General features: G+C 37.2%; 1 protein-coding gene across 1 annotated transcript in view; it reads right to left on the bottom strand.

Annotated features, from left to right (window-relative positions):
• The window catches only part of LOC136875052 (zinc finger protein 852), a 91,445-nt gene extending 77,914 nt beyond the window's left edge, over positions 1 to 13,531 (bottom strand). The window contains exon 1 of the mRNA XM_068227875.1: positions 13,208 to 13,531. The gene's annotated coding sequence lies outside the window, so the exon portion shown is untranslated. The remainder of the gene's footprint in view (positions 1 to 13,207) is intronic.
• Between the last annotated feature and the right edge of the window lie 6,804 nt (positions 13,532 to 20,335).

Here is a 20,335-nt window from a genome sequence, read left to right as displayed (position 1 = left end):
ATCGAAGAGATTTGCTGCAAAGTTTTGATCGGGAACGGCTGTAGCTGAAGGTGTATTATCTGCGCTTGATCTAACTATTTCACCTTCGATGTGAACATCAGCTTCAGAGGGTAAAAATATATGTTCTTGGTTGTGTACAGGAACTCGAATTTCATCGTTGTTTTCATATTTCGTGCCAGCATATGGATGATAGCTCCTTACTTCCCGCCTAGCAACTCTGTTGTCAAATATAACTTTGTCCGTTACGTTGAACAAATTTCTCCTTGATGTTAGCGTGATTGTACACAAAAAGAGACTAAAGTAGTTTTTCGTAGAGAATTAGAATTTATATGCTTTATCCTAGGGGGGCAGTCGGTAGCATTGTAAAGTGATTTCACACAAAAAGAGAGTAATGTTACCTTGATTACGCACACGAAAAGAGAGTAAAGTAGTTTCTGTAGGAGAAATAGAACTTATAGTAGTCGGTAGCCTAGCGATTGTAAAAAGTCTTTATTGTTTGAGGTTAATTTTTTCTTGTCGCGTACACGATGAGATTGTTTTTTTAGCTTTACTCTATATTTTACTACTCTAGCTGCTGCCTCTTTTAATCCTCGGTTTTTTGACTGGTTGTTGTAAATTACTACCATGATGTTGATGATCAACTGTTCCTTACTCGAATGATAGTACATAAGTGTACGCTTTATGTTATATATGATTACTGTATTTTTACTGGACGAATAATTAACTCTACTGTTACATCCTCATTTTGTAAGTCGATTGGGTTTTCGAACTGATCTTCGAGTACGACAGATATATGTTGAATAACACTAGTGTTTACCGGTAAGAAGCTTATAGTTGACGGTTGAACTACGATAGGATAGCCTGCTGGAACAAGCGGTTTAAAATTGTATAACGAATGTGTTTGTTTACCGTTGAGGTAGGAACCGGAACCTAACACGATATTACAACATACACGAATCGAGTTCACGTTATTAATTTTAATAATCTCTCCTGAAATATGTAATTTATTAGCATCATATTTTCGGCGTGAAAATCCTAACAAATCAGCAATTGAATCGGAAACATCAAAGTCTACGTCTAGGTTGGAGGACATTTTACAGCGAAGATAGGTCTTTTCGTAAGTAATAGTAATAAGTTTACTATCTCCATCTAGAGGGTCATTCTCCTCTTCGAGAATAGGAAAGTTGTTAATTATTGCTTCTTGAACTAGAGCTCCTATTTCCGAAAAAGTGTAACTACCTTCCGGTAATGTGAGTACAGTTGTTTTGTCTCCCTTCATTTTAATACCAATCTGGTTATTTGTGCTATTAACGATTACGTTACCTATTTCATTCAGCTGTGATTCATGGTTAGCATATTTCTCATATACATTTAACAGATAACCTAAGCTAGTGCCAACACTGTTCGGTACATTGAAATCAATGTCAAACGGAGAATGCATAGTAGGTTTGTTGTTAATAGTCGAGATAAAAAAACTAAGTTTTGGAGTGTACTCCCGCAGAAATAGTTTCACATTTTTAATAGTTAGCAAACTTTCTATTTTTGCAACAAGATCTTCGAATTCATAAATGCCTTCTGCTACACTCAAAAGAATTTTTTTACCATTCAAATATATAGCAAACTTATTATTTTTACTAGTGACATTACGAATACTATTAGATGTAAATAGTGCGGCAAGACCTATTTCATAGAAAGAGGCTCTATTCAAATAAATCGGAGTTTCTAATACTACATCAATCTTCGAGCCTCTACCCTCGAGTGTAATCCGTCTTTCATACGGCATCGTGCACACTGAACACAAATACTAAGGTCTTGCTTTATTTATACAGTATAAAAATAGTAAACACAGATGACCACAAATTGATGAATTAAAAGTTTGATAAGAATGAAAATTATATCGAATGTAACAGTTTCTTAAATATTCTAATACCTCTTTTGGGGGACGTAAATTACCAAAACTATCGAAGTAGTAGACATACGCACCTCGTTTACTGAACGCAACCCAGTGCGAACCAGATTTACTTATCGGATCTAAATTCAAAATACAACTCTCATTTTTACGAGAAATTTTCGGTAACGTATCTCGCATAAACACACCTCTGAAGTAGGGAATTTTTAAACGATATGCGTAACGATACAGATCTATGTTAGTTAATGCTCTATTCGGCAGACCTTCCATTATCTTTTGTATGCTGGAGGATTTAAGTAAATGCCCTTTCCTTTGTTTCGAGTAGAAAGCCCTTTCCCACGCATCGCTTCTAGCATTCGATTGTGGCGCTTCATTTCTTTTAATTCTTCCTGTGCGGCTTTCGCCTTGTTTACAGCCGATGCTATGCCCGCAGCTCCACTTGCTAGACCGCCCAAGCCCGACAAGGCTGCAAATATCGGAAGGAGTGGAAGAAAACCACCTTTCTTTTTTTTTTTACAGCATGTTGTCTTTTTTTTTGGTTTTACTCGTTCTCTTCGATGTTTTGATTTTCTTCTTCGTCTACCACCACCTACTTTAGTTTTCGCTTTCATAATTCCCGTAACTGCTAGTGCAGCTGCTCTTTCTCCTAATGATGCGTCCTGAGAGTTTACACGAGACCAAGCCTTAGAGGCTAAGATTTCATCTGCTTCTTTCCTTCTGTTCTGGTCTTTGTATGTAGCGTAAGCGATATCGTGTTCTTTACATGCCTTATCTAATGGATTTATTCCTTGATCACCACGCTTAAGTCGTTTTTCTAACTTTGTCCCAGGTCCACAGAATTCATAACCTGGTATGTGCAATTCTACTGGTAAATTATCTATAGCTTTATTAAGAACTTTGCCTATTATTCCTCCTTTCCCTACTCGTTTACATGGAGCTGCTACAACGTTGCGTCTTCGACGCAGCATACTCAAATAAGAGCTCCTGCTATCAAGTGTGATGTTATATACGAATTACATTTTTACACGATGTGCAACTGTTGAGTACTAAAAATGTATGTAAGTTTATTTTTTTTTCTTTTTTTTTCTGAAAGGTAGAAAGATATATATAAGAGAGATATTTTTCTGCTCTCCTCATTTTACAGCGACATGGCGTACATTCCTCGTCCGTTAAATTTAAAATCTGAGGTAGATCGGATAAGGACTTTCGCTAGATGGCGTGTACCGTGGATAGACCCCTTAAGTTTAGCTAAAGCTGGATTTTACTTCACGGGATACCTAGACGCAGTTAAATGTATTTTTTGCGGAATCGAATTATTTTCGTGGGATAAAGATGATGACCCGTTAACAGAACATAGAAAATGGTCGCCTTCTTGTCGGTATATGAGAGGTTGTGAAGTTGGCAACATAGTATTAGATCACTATAACAGGACAGCTCTTCCAGCACTTCTTAATACTACGTGTAGTGTGATGCACGAACCATTTTGGAACTAGATAAGTAAAAAGAGAAGGTAAAAAAAGTTCGTGTTTATTTAGTAATCAACAATAACTTTGAGAAAAAAGAAATCCACTGTGCACTCGATCGTTGAAAATTATCAACATCAAAAGAAAGTGATGGTGAAGACAATAAAACAATCGATATCTTTACCTGTTGCAAATCTGAACGACACAAAACGTTCAGTAGGAAAGAAAAATAAACATAGTAAACTGTTGCCGGACACAATACGCTGTCTCATATGCGGACCATCGAATGCAGGGAAGACTAATGTAATGATTAATTTGTTATTGCAACCGAACGGGTTACGTTTTGAGAATGTGTATGTTTACTCAAAATCATTGTCGCAGAAGAAATATATTGAGCTAGAGAAGCTTTTAAAATCTATTAAAGAAATAAAATGCGAGTTTTACTCTGATCGTGAGCAAGTAATACCGCCAGAAAAAGCTCAAAGAAATTCCGTGTTTATTTTTGACGATGTAGCAAGCGACAAACAGCAGCACATGAAAGACTACTTTAGTAGAGGTCGACACCATATCGTGGATGTTTTTTACTTATGTCAGACCTATTCCTGCATTCCCAAACAACTTATTAGAGACAACGCTAATTTCATTATTCTGTTTAAACAAGATGCAAGAAATCTTCGGCATGTCTACGACGATCACGTGAACACCGATATGAGTTACAACCAGTTCACTGATTTATGTTATCGTTGTTGGTCACAGTCGAAATTCAGCTTTCTCGTTATCGATAAGGATAGCGAAATAAGCAAAGGTCGATATCGAAATGGATTCGATATATTTTATGTGATATAAATACGAGAGTGTATACATTAACGAACTCATTTTCGAATTGTTGAGTAGAGAAAGAACATCACGATGGCATCAAACAACAGAACCAGTAACGTGTATGTAACGCGACCATCATCACGTCATGATATTGCTACTAAATCATATGTAGATGAAAAAATGATGGTTAATACAAATTACGTAACATCAACATCTGACGGAAACTTAAGTATTCATGGTAAACGTTTAAAGAACGTCGGCAATCCTATAAACATGGAGGATGCTTGTAATAAAAATTATGTGTTAAAAACCGTTAAGGACAGTATTAATAAAGAAGAAATACAACGTGACATTTTAGATCTTAAAAATGAAATACATGACATATGTGAACTAGAAGAGGATGCAGTTGATTTTAAGAACAAAAGGCTGAAAGGAATAGCTCCTGCGATGAATGGAAACGAAGCAGTTTCGCTTGACACAATGCGTACGCACACTAACCATGTGCAGAGAAATTTAGAGAAACGAGTTAACGACGTTTCTGCACGCATAGAATATGTTGATTCTCTTTTACGTGATATTGTGGATGATCACCTTCCTGTAACTGACAATAACCTCAACATGAACAACAAGAGAATATCGGGTGTGGCAGATCCTGAAGAGGAACAAGATGCAATTTCGCTTTTATTTTTAGAAAAGCATACAAAAGGTAGACTACTACAAGTGAATGACGATGGATCGATAGATATGCAAAATAAACGAGTAACAAACATCGGTAAACCTATTCATTCGACGGATGCGATTAATAAAGCATACCTAGAAAAACATTCAGCAGCGCGTGAAGAACTCGAAAAACTGAAGAATGAAATAAGCAATCAACAGAAACTAAACGTTGATGTAGGTGGTACTTTGAGTATGGAAAATAAGCGAATTACTAACGTACATAATCCGTTAAATGAGAAAGATGTTGCAAATAAAGTCTTTGTAGAACAGTATGCAGCTGCGCGGAGAGAAGTTGACGAGTTAAAACTTGTCATATCTAAACTTCAGAAAAATTCTCTACCAGTAGAATCTAACGGAGAATTAAATATGAAGAACAAACGAATTACAAATGTTGATTCACCTATCCACGAGCAAGATGTTGTTAACAAACAGTATTTAGAAACGTTTGCTACTGCAAAAGAAGAGTTTGAAGTGATGAAAAAGGAACTGCACAAAAAACCAAGAAAAGCTCTTTTTCAAATTAACAGTCTACCGTCAAATCAGTCACCAATATATATGCTACAAAACTCTCGTCTTATGTATAAGCTTCCCTACACAGGTACACTTACACCGTTAACAAGTACACGTGGTTCTCTGGTATATGCGATGATTAATCACGTGAACAATCCAATCGAATTAGAAGTAGGTACACCAATTGCTGTAAAGGAAGGTGATGAAATACAATTCCGCCTAAAAGACCCAGAACAATGGAATACTAACGATCTTCCGCTCCATATACTCTTTGAATATACTATATATGAGTAAAACAATAGACGTTACGCTTCAGTTTAAAAAATGCAGGCGAACATAGTGGAAAAAAGTCGTGTAAAGGACAAACTAGCAAAATTAAGAAAAGATGTAAAAAAAAAATATAACTCTCTTAAAGCAGATATGGCTTTAAACCAACTAAAGTTAGAAGAAACATTTAAACCAATAACTGCACCATTAAATAAACTACAGCAGCTTACAGTTAACTCGAATGGATTAATTGCAAAGAAAAATCGAAAATTAAATAGTTATATAAGTGATGAGGAAGAAGAAGAATCAGAAGAAGAAGAAACTCTGGACAGAAAGGTTACAACTCTCCTGCAAAATTATCTTAACCCACAATTGAGACACAAAGTTGATAGAATATTCGGGGTTCGAGTAGTTCATGGAGAACACTATTTAGGGAGTAAAAAAGTACTGTTTCGCGATAACAATCTTATAATTGACAATTTTAACTATCCTTTAACTGAAGGTCTCCTTGAATTAATATTTCAGAAAGATCCGGACGCACAGTTGTATGATGATAAGGATCTGTCAGCTTACAGTCATATATTAAATTACACTAACGTGCACAGGAAACAGTATGACGCAGGCAAGCCAATGAGAGGCACGAAATCGCTCAAATTTCAAAAAATTATCAAGCCATTAGTAGAAGATGCAAAAGTGAAAAAAGGAAGGAGCACACCAAAATTTGTAAGTGTACACAAATACAAACGTACAGGAAGAGGATCAAAAGTAGCCAAGTGGAAAAATGAACAAAGAAAGAAGATCGAATTAGTTCACTGGAATGATCCAAACAGTCTAGTGGAGAGACTGAAAAAGTTAATAGCATCTAGAAGTGCTGGTCATTCGTCACACGAAAACGAAATCTTGTCAATCGAAGAAGAACTTCGAAAGTCGAGGTACATCGAATAAATGAACACTGCGCGGTGGGACGAACTTCCGTTCGCAAATATATTTAAAGCGGTTAGATTCTCAAAGGATATTTCAGTAATCTATGAAATTGGATGTGAAGACAGAAGAAGCAACTGGCAACAACTGGCTATAGATCGACTGCGATTCAAGAAACGAATAGACGACACAGAACGAATTCTTTTACCTATACTTTATGAACAATATCAGAGAAGAAATAGCGAAAGAACTCCACGCTCCAGTGCGAAAGAATTTTGAAAGACGGAGCGTTATTAGCCGGGGGAGAGATGATTTACATCAAGCGGATCTTGTTGATATGTCTCTGTTTTCGAAAGTTAATAGTGGATATAAATACATGTTAACTGTTATTGATGTTTATTCAAAGTATGCCTGGGCAGTTCCACTTAAAACAAAAACAGGAAACGAAGTAGTGGAGAATATGGAACGCATCTATTCAAAATGTAAACGCTATCCAAAACATCTGCAAACTGACAGGGGAAAAGAATTTTATAATAAGATTTTTCAACAGTGGATTACAATAAGAAAAATTAAGCACTATTCGACAGGGAGCAGCTTGAAGGCAAGCGTAGTTGAACGCTTCAATCGAACACTGAAGCAGTGGATGTGGAGGAAATTCTCGGCGTGCGGATCATACCACTGGCTTCGCATGCTACCAAAACTATTAGATGAATATAATAATCGAAAACATCGTACGATTGGTATGAAACCTATAGACGTCACAAACAATCTACAACAACTTGCTACTGTGTACAAATTACGGGAAATGAAGAAAAAGAAGTCACCTTATCCACCAAAATTTAAAGTAGGTGACACAGTACGAATAAGTAAAATTAAGCGATATTTTACAAAGGGCTATACTCCTAATTGGAGTAATGAATTATTTACTGTAAGCAAAGTAAAAGAAACATCACCGAGAACTTACTTGCTTCACGACTATCAAAATAAACCAATATTTGGTGCGTTCTATGAACAAGAACTGCAGAAGACAAAACATCCTAAAATATACCTCATTGATAAAATTTTAAAAAGAAAGAACGACAAAGTTTTCGTATCGTGGCTAGGATTCGACGCCACGCATAATTCATGGATTCCGAAGGAATATGTATTCTAAAAAAAAATTCAATAGTAAGTACGCTAGTATAATATATTTTTAATTTTTTACTCTAATGTCTGATAGATTTACCATCTTATAGTGTCCTCTCTCTATTGTTGCAGACTTCCCTTGCTCAAGAAACTGTGCTGTTTGTTTTGTTGATGACAACGTTGGACATTACCTCAAGCAAGAAGATATTTCTACCTCAACTCTGCATAATTAATTCGAAACATTTTGTGTAAATCATGTATCTTAATAAATTATAATAAACAAAATTTAACTAAAGATTAACCTCTTGTAATTTTTTAAATATTAAATTCCATCCTTTTTCCTACTCCTTTACGTATCTGTGTTAGTGCGACGTAAAAAAAATTATATTTAATTAGTTTATCTTCCTAAGAGCAGAAAAGAAAGCAAGATAAATAAAATATATTTTTGCACTCACCTATAACAGTTCAAATAAATTAAATTCTCCTCCTCCTCTAGGCTCACTTCTTAATCTTCTCCTATATAGAAAGAAAAAGTTAATGTAAGATTAAAATCTTTCGCAATCCGACAATAGACGAAGTCTTGAAATTTAGAAAAAAGTTAAAACTCACCAAAAATATCGCCATCACTTCCGTGATCATCCATTAGCTCTCTTAGTTCTGCTAACATCGCGTTGCACGAAAAAAAACTAAATTTGTGGATAAATAATATATTGAAGTTCGGGCTTTCGCGCCGTAACAAAATACGTGTATGCAGCCTAACGAGAAGCCGAAACTCTTCGTTAGTCATATGCCGAATTCTGTTAACAATCGCTCTTTCAAATGAGCCTTGAACTTCTACTATATTATTTATCTCACTCATTTCCATTAATCTAACTATTTCCCTCAACGCTAGAAGCTTTTCAAAGAGAGTTTCTTGGACGGACGGCATGTCGAAGGCAGTTTGAAACTGTAACGTACCTACAGCAAGCGATCGCTGTATATATACCTGTTCTAACGGTGATATGTAATTTGAAAAAAACAACTAGTTTCAAAAAACCTGCCAGGGTACAACATCAGCTAGTAAGCTGCGTAGCGAACCGGACTTGAGATCACGCATCCTCTTTTTTTGTAGCCTTGATGAAACCGTGGTCAAAGCACGACCATGACCAGCAATGACCGCGAAAGAAGTAAGGCGTTAACCGGTTTATGCGAAAGCTGCTTGCAGAAAACATCCGGGATAGATATACACTACAAAGGAATGTTCAAACATATGTCTACAAAATAATAATTTTACACACAATAAAGTTGCGTCTGGTAATATAATGTGAGATTATCTTACACCTAGCATTAAAATTTTTATATAAAGCAAGTGAATTCGCTCACATCTAGATGAGTACAAGTTCGATCCTCCTCGTTAGCAATCATAAAATTATTCTCTCTAGTTCGCTATTTTAACACTAGGTAACTGCTAAGAGAAGTGTACTTTAAAGCTAACTGGAGTATACACCATGTCAGTGTGACGTAACGTAAACTGTAGCACACTATTTAAAAAAGTGTGTGAATAAATATTAAGGTATTGTCTTTGTTGGCAACAGTGTGTGCGTGTCATCAGTCATGGAGCGACAAGTAAAGAATGAGTTTGGTGAGAAGAGAAACCGTAACATCCAGTGTAAATGTGAACTTTGTACACCAAGTATTAAACCTGATCCTTTACGTACAATATATTTCTCATTAGTAAGTGAGGCTATTACATCATACTATACACATGGCAGTTTACTTCGAATGCCACAACATCTAATTCGCTATTTACCATCTGGGTTTCTCTCAACATATGCCGCTAAAGATTTAGATGAAGCATGGGAGAAACTACCCTACTATGTAAAAGCAAAACTGGAAATAGCAGTCTGCAGCCCATGTGTCAGACATTTTTGCTACAGAGGACAGGATGAAGTTGATGGTTTTGACGGGGCGAATCCAATGATTAAAGACTGTGAAGCATGTAAGAAAGAATTTAATCATGTATTTTGAACTAACAGGTAAATAAAACAGTGTGATGTTCCACTTATTATTCGAGTTGCTTGAATAATTCATCCTAACCTATATATGCATACACATATTTTTGTTTTTTTTTGTTTTTACACCATCCAAATGCTATAACCTTGAATCCTTTACCAGATTTTATTTGTTCTATCCTCAAATCACCAACCTGTGTAGGTGTGACAAATTATAGCTTTCACTCACACACTGTCTCAATTCAGAGGTTGATTAAGAAATAATTCGAAATATTTTATTTAAAAAGAAACCATGCTTTACAGTTTGTCAACCAATATTTCAGCTACGTGGCAGCACGTTCTTTTGTTTTGTTAAAACACTGTCGTGTTTGATGTCTTTGTTCACTGAAGTTCTTTTGCTGTTGTTCTTTGCGGTGAATTCACGCGCCCCTAACCGATTCATTAGACGATTTATTATTTCATCTTCCGTGCTAAACATATATATTCGATATAATTTTTGATGAGATAGCACATCATGTGTTTGCCTAACTAATTTATTAGTTCAGAGATCATAATGCATTTTTTTTTTGTGTTAGCCATCTTGGACAAAGATAATAAGAAATCACAGACATGACACTCTCATGTATGAGCTGTTTGACCTCGATGAGTATACACAGTTGCCGACGTATCCAACAAAAATGGCGAGATGTTTTTGTTTTATTCCGTATGTAAAAATTCATACTATCGCGTTCGTAACAACGGAATGTCTTAATCATCCTCTGATTTCAGACTTTATCCGAGTTTTTTTTTAATTTGTTTTTTACCTAGTACAATGATATTTCATAGATGACATTTATTGATGTAAGGTTAGTAAACAATGCGTGTATCTATCGTCAAGAATTACAGCTAGATGTGCATCCTGTTGAAAAATAATTAAAGGTAAGTAGTCATGAAAAATATTTTTATTATTTAATTAAACTAAGCACTTTTGTGTTGCCCTTCACTCATCACCAACCAGTTGGTTAGAGTTGTTACTCGCTAACCTTCAACAGACCAAAAAAAATCTCATATCCTGTTCACCTTTTGGGCAGCAAGTAACCTTGTCAAGCAAATCCAGTTGCTGCAATTATTTAACATGTAGCTGTCTCACCTTGAGCAGTGAGAGGAACTCCAGCAAATAACTTTTAGAAGCAAATCTACTCACAGAACCTTGCCTTTCAAGAAATATTTACCTCTTACATAAAGACCTCTGGGTAAGTGTAGTTAACATTTCCTACATGCACCCTAACAAGTAAAAAGAACTCTGCAAAAAAAAAATATATAAATTTAGTACCATATCTAACATGATGATTTTTGTCAATATGTCTTTCCTGTCACCAACATAAACAATTCAAGAGGTAATCACATAGGCAAGTAGGGTAGAATATTTTATTTTTTTTTGATAATTGAGCTAAGCAGTTTTATTACACTCAATAGAGGATCTTTTTTTTAATCTCTACTAGAAGAGTGAGGTTAATAGTGAACTTGTTTTTGCTCTTACAATACCTTTCAGTAAAAAAGATACTCAATTACGCACCAAAACAAGTGATGTCACCTATCACGCCCACCCCACCCTAAGCATAGCATTAGTAAGCCACCGCAAGGAGCGACATTCCACACTTGTGTGTGTAGCCTTGACAGCGAGACGCGCCCCCCCCGCACGTGCCTTGCCAAGTGAGAGGCCCCTTCAGGGAGTGAAGCGCACGGGGGCATGCGCAGTGGCTGCCGCTGGTCCAGAATTCTTCTATCGAAACTCTGGTCCAGCTTTCTTCTAGATCCTCTACTCACGGGGGCTGGGTGTATGTGTTGTCTTCATCATCATTTCATCCTCATTACGACACGCAGGTCACCTACGGGTGTCAACTAGAAAGACCTGCACCTGGCGAGCCGAACCCTTCCTGGGATATCCCGGCACTAACAGCCATACGACATTTCATTTCATTAGAGTAGTCTCAGGGGAGTCCGTCATTATTTGTGTGATATTTGCCGTTGCTACGTTGAATAGTAGCGGACTTAGGGGGTCTCCTTGGGGTACCCCATTTGTTTGAATTACTTTACCGGATGATGATGCTCCATCTTGAATTTGGATTAGGCTGTAGTCTAGTGTGGTCTCAACGATTCTCATGAGCTTGTAGTCACCAATCATTTGTTTTAATTTTCCTATCAGGATATCTCTGTTGATAAGATCAAAAGCCTTCTTATATTCAACAAAGACGACATAGTACTTCCTTTTTGGGTGCCTCAGTGCAACTTCAATTTTTTCTTTTAGGCATGCTGCGGCTTGTAACGTGCTTTTTCCTTTGCGGAAGCCTAGTTGGCAATCTGGTATGAATGGGTCTATTTAGTTGTTCAGGCGATTTGCTACAATAGTTGCAAATGCTTTGTATAGATTGCTTTCTAGAGCTATACCTCTATATGAGTCGGGGTTGTCAGTTTCTCCTTTCCCTTTGTACAACATGTTCAGTTTTGCCGTTCTCCAAACTTCCGGTATTTTGCCTAAATTTAGACATTTGTTGAATAGTTCTGTCCAAAGCTGTAGTAAATAGTCTTGAGTACTTTTTTAGTGTTCTGTATACATGTTGTTCAGTCCTGCTGTCTTCCCCTTTTTTTCCTTTTTTCCTTTTTTCCTACATGATATAAGAACTGGAAAAGATCCGAAGGATAGCAGCATGATTCTTAGTGATTTCTAACAAAAATGTGCAGGAAAGCCTCGGGAGTAAGGAATCTCATGATTATTGCTTATTATTACACTTATAAAAAGAAACTGCACAATCAAAACTAACTGCTCAATTAAGCAATATGTAATTGACAAGGTGGAATCACATATTTAAAAGTGTTGACCATTATGGTTAAAATAATTAATTCTGTGGAGAGATGCCGTGGAATTACATTAATAGACGAATAAGCTTGAGTGTAGCTTTTGAAAGTAGGAAAGATGATAATATGAAGAAAAGTTGGAATTCAATAAGACAAATTGGGGCAGGACGAGGACGAAGGGATTGAAATAATTTATCAAGGGAAATGTTTGATAATTTTCCATGTTCACCGAAAACATTTACGAAAAGGTTAGGTAAACAAGTGATAGGGAATCTGCCACCTAGGCGACAACCCCAAATGTAGAACATTGATTGATTGATTGATTGATGGAACTACGTGACGCGCTGTTCGAGAAGGAGACCTTCCTTTCGTTCGGAATAACGGACTACATTAAATATACCTTTCACGTAACCCTAATATCACACACACACTTTGAGTTGCAATTTGTACTGTAGAAGTAGAAAGCTCTGATAATACGATTTTAAAACGAAATCACGTGCTTATCGCCTATTATTATTATTATTCTGAAAAGAAATTGCACATCAACACTAGCTAGCACGACTGCTTGTCAAAGATGTCTGATGTCAAAAACGTAACTGCTAACAGGGCTTCTTGTCATAACTACAACATACTGTATTTCATCTTACCTCCAGTCGGTACAAACAGAAGTTCAGCACGGCGCACTAGTAGTTCACTCCAGAAAGCAAGATTTTCACTGGACAGAAGATTGCATATGTACGGCGGAAGCTGTGGTAAATATAATTTAGAACGGTCCTAACTGCTTACCACGGAGAAAAATTCTTAAGCAACCATATGCATACTTATGCGCAGTTCTCCTTTAATAAAACGACACTCCATACCGGCGATACATTCATACATACGAAAATACCCAATCGCGCAATGGTTATATATTTGTTAGAAATATCAGGTTTGGTTTCGAAGTGGCTAGTGTGTTGCGGTTTCTAATATTAATTCGTTTCTTACGGTGCTCTTTTGACATTTCACTATATCTTATGCAGTTTTATTCCGGTAATTACGTTATTTCTATTTATTTTATTTTATTTTTGATTGTTTTCGTAAAGCAGTTGTGGCTTCTTTATTTTGCACTGTGTCCACAACTTCGAACATCAAGTTCGATTCTCGGTCAAGTGCGGTAGGCCACGGCCGACTTGGTGCGTCGCCTTAGCTCCTTACCGGCCTTGGCAATCGGGTCCAGGCCAGGCACTGTAATTGGAGTAGTTTCATAGCTCGGCACCACCGCCGTCTCAATCATATATACTGCCTGCTCTATGCTATGCGGTTAACATGCTTCTCAGCGTGAGCTCTTAGTGTCACAAACCTCCGCTAGGAGCGCCAGCTACCGCACCCAACTTATCTCCGTACCCACGTTATGTTCCAAGTGCGTTTGCATCGAGCATTTATGTGTGTGTCTCTGGTTGTAAAATGATGAATTGTTGTGTTCCTCTCTGTACATCATAGCAAGAAGTCCGAATTATTCAGGTGTGAGGATTCCTGAAATCCCTCCAAGTACAGAACTTTGGGAAAATTGGTTTAACGCTATCAAGGCAAGGATCAACCAAGGGTGGTAAATGGATTAAATCCGATTATTCTCGTGTTTGTAGCATGAATTTTACAGATGGAGATAAAAGACAAAACTAAAATTATACCCATTACTTTCACACCAGAAAAATAGCTCCACGAAAGACCAGACAGCGACAAGATATTTCTTCGGAAGAAATCTATGATGAAACAAGCTCTTCAACCGCAGGAAATACGTTGGAGGACGAGTACGAAATTCATGTGAACAACGGTGTATCAATCCAAGTCAAAACTCAAACGAGTAAGAATGACAGCAGTGATCAGAAAATCAGACATTAGAGGCTCCGGTCGAGAATTCTGAGACTGCGATAACAGCTGATGACTAACCATAATGAAGTTAAAAGTCTGCAGAGTGAAATTCGAAGACAACCCATAAAATGATCGTCTGAATAAATTAAAGGAAGCAGCTAAATATAATGAAAAAAGACCATTTATCTTTAAAATCAAATCCATTAATTTCGCAAGACAAAATCCGCGCGGTCAGAACAAAGTCACACGATACTATGCGGCGTGAGGAATATTATCCCAAACGGTTATGAACATGGCAGGACTCCTAGTCTAGTATCAGCTCCATCACAATGTAGTCTGGACAGGTAGCCTAAATGGAAAATGTTGATAGTGTTTGTCGGGATATCCAAATTAGTGAAGGGAAGACTTAGAGCTGAATGTAAAACTCTCGGATCAACAGAGTATAACAATGATTGCCAATTAAATGGCTAATTAGGTACGGCTCCTCTACGACCGAACCAGTGATAAGTTCGTTTGCGTGGTCGGTGTTGAATGTGTATGCGGCACAGATATTGAAAATCTCCTGCTCTCAAGAATAAACTGTTGTGTTTTCTTGTAAACGGACTTTCCTCGTTAAAGGCTTAGAAGTCTCCGATCTATCCCATTTAGTTCAGAAATGATTAATGCCGTTGACTGACAATCATAGAACCAATGTTTAAACATTTCGGAGAAGGGAAAGTGAGAACTCATCCTTTCTATCCTAGCCGTAAACTTCTGTTCAGTTTTCACTATTACCATTTGATAAATGTGAGGTCCAGGTTCCTAGACAGTGAAATGACAGCAATGACATCATCACCTCCAAATATGTGAAAGAAGTTTTCGCCTCCAGAGAGACTTGACATCCAAGCCTGTTCGGTATTACGAATACACAGAGGAATTTGGAAAAGATGAATGTTCTGCTGTACAAATTTTTCCCCAGCAGTCACTGCTGCTATTCGCTTCATGAAAGAAAACCATGCCCGTTTATAAATACATGTTTAGAGTTTTCATATGCGGAATCGACGGTGCGCTTCATGGAATTAATGTGCAAATTTTTCACATTCCACGTCGTCATTGACAGAATTAATTAATTAATTTATTTATTTATTTATTTATTTATTTATTTATTTATTTATTTATTTATTTATTTATTTATTTATTTATTCATTTATTCATTTATTTATTTATTTATTTATTTATTTAAACCAAAACAGCGGGAAGCCGAATTACAGAGTTCCGCAAAGGAAAAATATATTTACAGTGGAGTAGCACAAGGCAAACATAAAAAAATAAGTGGAAGAACAATGAGGAAAAATATCTAATGATAAAAATAGAGGAAAAAATAAAAACTAACAAAATAACAGTAGAGACACAACAATTAACAACAAAAGAAACAACGAGGAAAACTGAAGATTGAACGTAAAACGAAGAGAAGAACTTATAGCTGGGCAGTAAAAAAAATACGTTAAAATAATTCATTTGGAATCAAAATGTAAAAAACTGAAGTGTCTGACTAATGAGACGGCAGATGCTGTCTCGCTAACTGCGAAATCTATAGTGGAATGTGTGCCTTATCTGTTACGAAATCGGTTCTTGTATGTTCTCACTAAATGATTTTCTGGAGACGCAACAGAAGCTCTGTTTCGTGCTGTGAGACTGGCTGGTGGATGTAATGACATGACGGACGCACGCACTGCATTATGTGCTATAAAACGTATCCTGAAATGTGGTCATGAACAAAGGGTCAGGGGAATAGTGATAGAATTCTTTTTGAGTCCACTGCTGGTAAATAACTGTAAGAAATGGACTGAAAGGGTGCTCCGTTACTCGTGTCGAGAAAACTCTGAAATTGTTATGTACCATGCAGCAGTGGGATGATCCTAATATATCTACTGTAACTGGTAAGATTTTACACATTTTACGTATCTGTATCTTAAGCCAAGCTCAAATGTGAAATGTTAGTTTCTGCATGTACATTATCTTCTCAATTAGTAACATGTTAAGGATTATTTTTCCTTTTTATTGGTGTTGCGGATGCACTCTCAATTAACCAGCATGTGCTCTGGGTGCGGTAAGTGCTGCCATCTGCAATGTCGCCGTAAACGCAATTCTCGCGGCACAGAGCAGGCAGTATATAGAGATTGAGACGGCGGTGCTCGGCACAATCGTTGCCTACGAGATATACAAGGCCATGACACAGCTACTAATTTGTCGCCGAAAAAAAGCGGCCTGACTGTGTTGGCCGCTAGGTGTCAGGTTTCCGTTCTGTTCTTGGCGGATTTTAACATTGTGATATGCGGAGTAATTGTGATGCTGTGTTGATTTTGTGCAATTTATTGTGAATATTGTTTCTGTCGGTGAGTGTCTGTGAGGTTGAGAAGAAGGTACACTCTTGTGTACCTCTATGTATTTCTGATAACGCTAAAAAAGCATGAAAATTGACGTTCCATAATTTCCCTTCCGAGTGCGGTTAAGAGAGAAATGGAAGCAAGCTATTTCTAGGCAAGGTGATATTCGTAGGATCTCTTTAGGTACGGTACCTAGCAATTCTTCTCATAAAACAGATTTCAGTGTAAGCACATCAATCAGAGTTCCTTATGTTTTCATTGTGTATCCTGTTCACAAACAGGAAAATGACAAACGCAGGAAGCGTACAGCTCCCAAAAAAGATGTATTGCCATCAAAATTTAGTAAAAGTTCCGATTCAGATAACGATGAACCTACCATATCTTCATACGTCAGCCACAAACGAAAAAGTAGTACAAGTCTTGTTTCTATATCAAGGAAAGGCTATGAGTATCTCTGTTAAATCAAAAAAATATACGGATGAGAAAATTAAATACCAGATTACAGAAAACAATTGAGAAGTAGGATACGGGTAATGAAATCGGAAAACAAGTTTTAAGGTATCTGAACTTGACCAAAAAGCAAACCAAATTGAAAAGAATGCTAAAATTGGTCATTTAGGAGCTTTAGGCCCGGTTTCATCAACACATGTTAGTACTTAACAAGGTGTTAAATCATTTTAACATACGATTTAAGAAAATTTGCGTTTCATCAACAAATGTTAACATTAACAAATGTTAAACTGCGTATTAAAGTTAACATCAGCCATTTCCAATGTTAAATGGCTAACATTAGCATTTAACAACCTGTTCCAAAATGGCTGCTGTGAATCTCGCTTTCGAGGCGGAATTGCTCTATTTAGACCTTTTACAAAACAATCCTGATCGAAGAAGAGTTCAGCGACGTAATGACTGAAAATTTGACGGATCCGAAATTTCTTCATAGATACAGGTTATCGAAAACAGTCGTTGCTAAGGTTGTTGACGAAATTCAAGTGAGGTTAGAATATCCTACGAAGAGAAACTTGCCTCTTTCTCCAATGTTGCAGGTACTGATAATATTACGAGTTTTTGCTACTGGTTATTTTCACATAATGGCCGGAGACAATGCTGGAATTTCTAAAGCCGCTGTTAATAGAGTTGTTGGTCGAGTGTCTGCAGCAATAGCATCCATGAGAAGGAGGTATATAACATTCCCTTCAGTAGAAGAGCGTCAGCAAATTATCCGCGACTTCTATGAAATAAGCCGTTTTCCTGGTGTTTGTTCTACGTGCAATAGATTGCACACATGTAAGAATCCAATCACCTGGAGGCAATTGGGCCGAAATATATCGTAATCGAAAGGGATTCTCTGTTAATGTTCAGGTGATTAGTGAGCCTAACCTCCAAATCAGGGATATACTTGCTAGGTGGTCTGGTTCTGCACACTACAATACAATATTTAATGACTCCCATATCGGAGCACAGTTTGAAGTGGGACAATTAACGAAGTGATTTTGTTAGGTGACAGCGGATACCCGCTAAAAAAAAGTATCTGTTTACCCCATTGAAACCCTCGCGGACTTTTCCCGCGCCTTTTCTTTTCTTTTATCGTCAAGCCATCTGTGCGGTTGCACTCAATAACTTATATGTATATTTACTAACTAATTCAATTAACAACTCTTTTTCGAAGGAGGAAAAATTAGAACTACGATTCCGTTTCACTTCACGCACCATATTTTACAGCTGTGCTCAAACAAAAGCGCATCGGAGCGCGCTGTAAAACAGCATGTTCGTACCACTGCCTCCTTGATTCGCACCAGTTCGCAATATTGGGAGAGTTAACAGTCGATTAGTTAACATTTCACAAGAAAAGTTTGATGAAACGCAAGAAACCTAACAAGATGTTAAATTTCTAACTCCGGATTAACTAACTACTTGTTAGTATATATTTAACATGTGTTGATGAAACCGGGCCTTATTCCTGTTAGAACAAATTTAATTTTCTTCTTCTTTCTTCATCTGTTTACCCTCCAGGGTCGGTTTTTCCCTCGGACTCAGCGAGGGATCCTCTACCGCCTCAAGGGCAGTGTCCTGGAGCGCCAGACTTTGGGTCGGGGAATACAACTGGGGGATGACCAGTACCTCGTCCAGACAGCCTCACCTGCTATGCTGAACAGGAGCCTTGTGTAGGAATGGGAAGACAAGCAAGGAAGAGGGAAGGATCAGATCAGATATTTATTGAACATAACAGGCAAATTTGCCCCGATACATGTTCACCTGGACAGTTCATTACGACACAAAATAAAATGAACAATAAAGGATAACAAAATAAATCAAGAAATAATACAACTAAGTACTAATAATAATATACAACCCAGTATCAATTATTATTATTATTATTATTATTATTATTATTATTATTATTATTAGTATTAGTATTATTATTATTATTATAGTAATAATAAACAGAAAATAGTAATAATAGTAAACAAAAAACTAACTCAAAACAACTAATCTGGCCCTACCCTGACCTTGCATTCACCACATGACTGTACACTCCACATGACCATCACAACAGATTATGCTGCAAGAACCGCTGACTGTACATTACAACAGTTTCGGCTCACGCCCTTGTAATCACTACTGCTCACTCTGCAATATTTGTTTCATGACCTAAATCCTCTGGATTCAAGTAAACCAAATGACAACAATTGCGTACCATCTTCCAAATCGCAATTGGTAAGGCATCCACATTCCAAGATACCAAAACATTTACTCACTCACTACCTCGCCACCTCGACAACCTTTGTTATCACTTGGTCTTACTTAGCCTCCATACTCAAATTCAAAATACTTCACTCTATCCACATCACTCACACTTCACTAACTCTAAATTTTCCACAAACTCTAACGACTAATTATCTTCCTACTCTTAACCACTTCTCCTTTACATCTTGACATATCGTCCTATGCCTCTTCCTCTTCCATTTTTTTCACACAGGAATTTTTTACCGCACAATTTCCCATTCCTTAATAATACCTTGCTCATCCCCTTTACCTAGAATTTTCCGATGTTTGGCACTCAGTAAACTATTTCTAATCTTATTTGTTTCTTCACACTCACCTAATAAGTGAAAATAACCGTTCTCCGCCCCACAGAGTATGCATACTGCCTTATCCCTACCTCTTAGCCACCCTGTATTTTTATGTAGTCCCAATAACCACCATACCAACCCTCTCCTTCTCAACCTATCAACGTATCTATTATTAATCCCCGTTACTTCCTCAACTTTATTAAAAACACTAAGGGAACTTCTTAATCTACTTTCTGCTTTCGGCCTAATCTAATTTCTGCCTACCCAGATCTCTAATCCTCCTTACCAGTACCTTCATCCCTCTAGCTTCTGTCTTCGTCCACACCTGGAAGAGGGAAGGAAGCAGCCGTGACCTTAAGTTAGGTACCATCCCGGCATTTGCCTGGGGAAGAAGTGGGAAACCACGGAAAATCACTTCGAGGATGGCTGGGTGGGAATCGAACCCATCACTACTCACTTGACCTGCCGAGGTGGAGACGACCCCGTT

Source organism: Anabrus simplex, chromosome 5 (genome assembly GCF_040414725.1).
Source record: "Anabrus simplex isolate iqAnaSimp1 chromosome 5, ASM4041472v1, whole genome shotgun sequence".
NCBI lineage: Eukaryota > Metazoa > Arthropoda > Insecta > Orthoptera > Tettigoniidae > Anabrus > Anabrus simplex.
The sequence above is the reverse complement of the archived record's forward strand: the minus strand, read 5'-3'. Positions and strand labels throughout refer to the sequence as shown.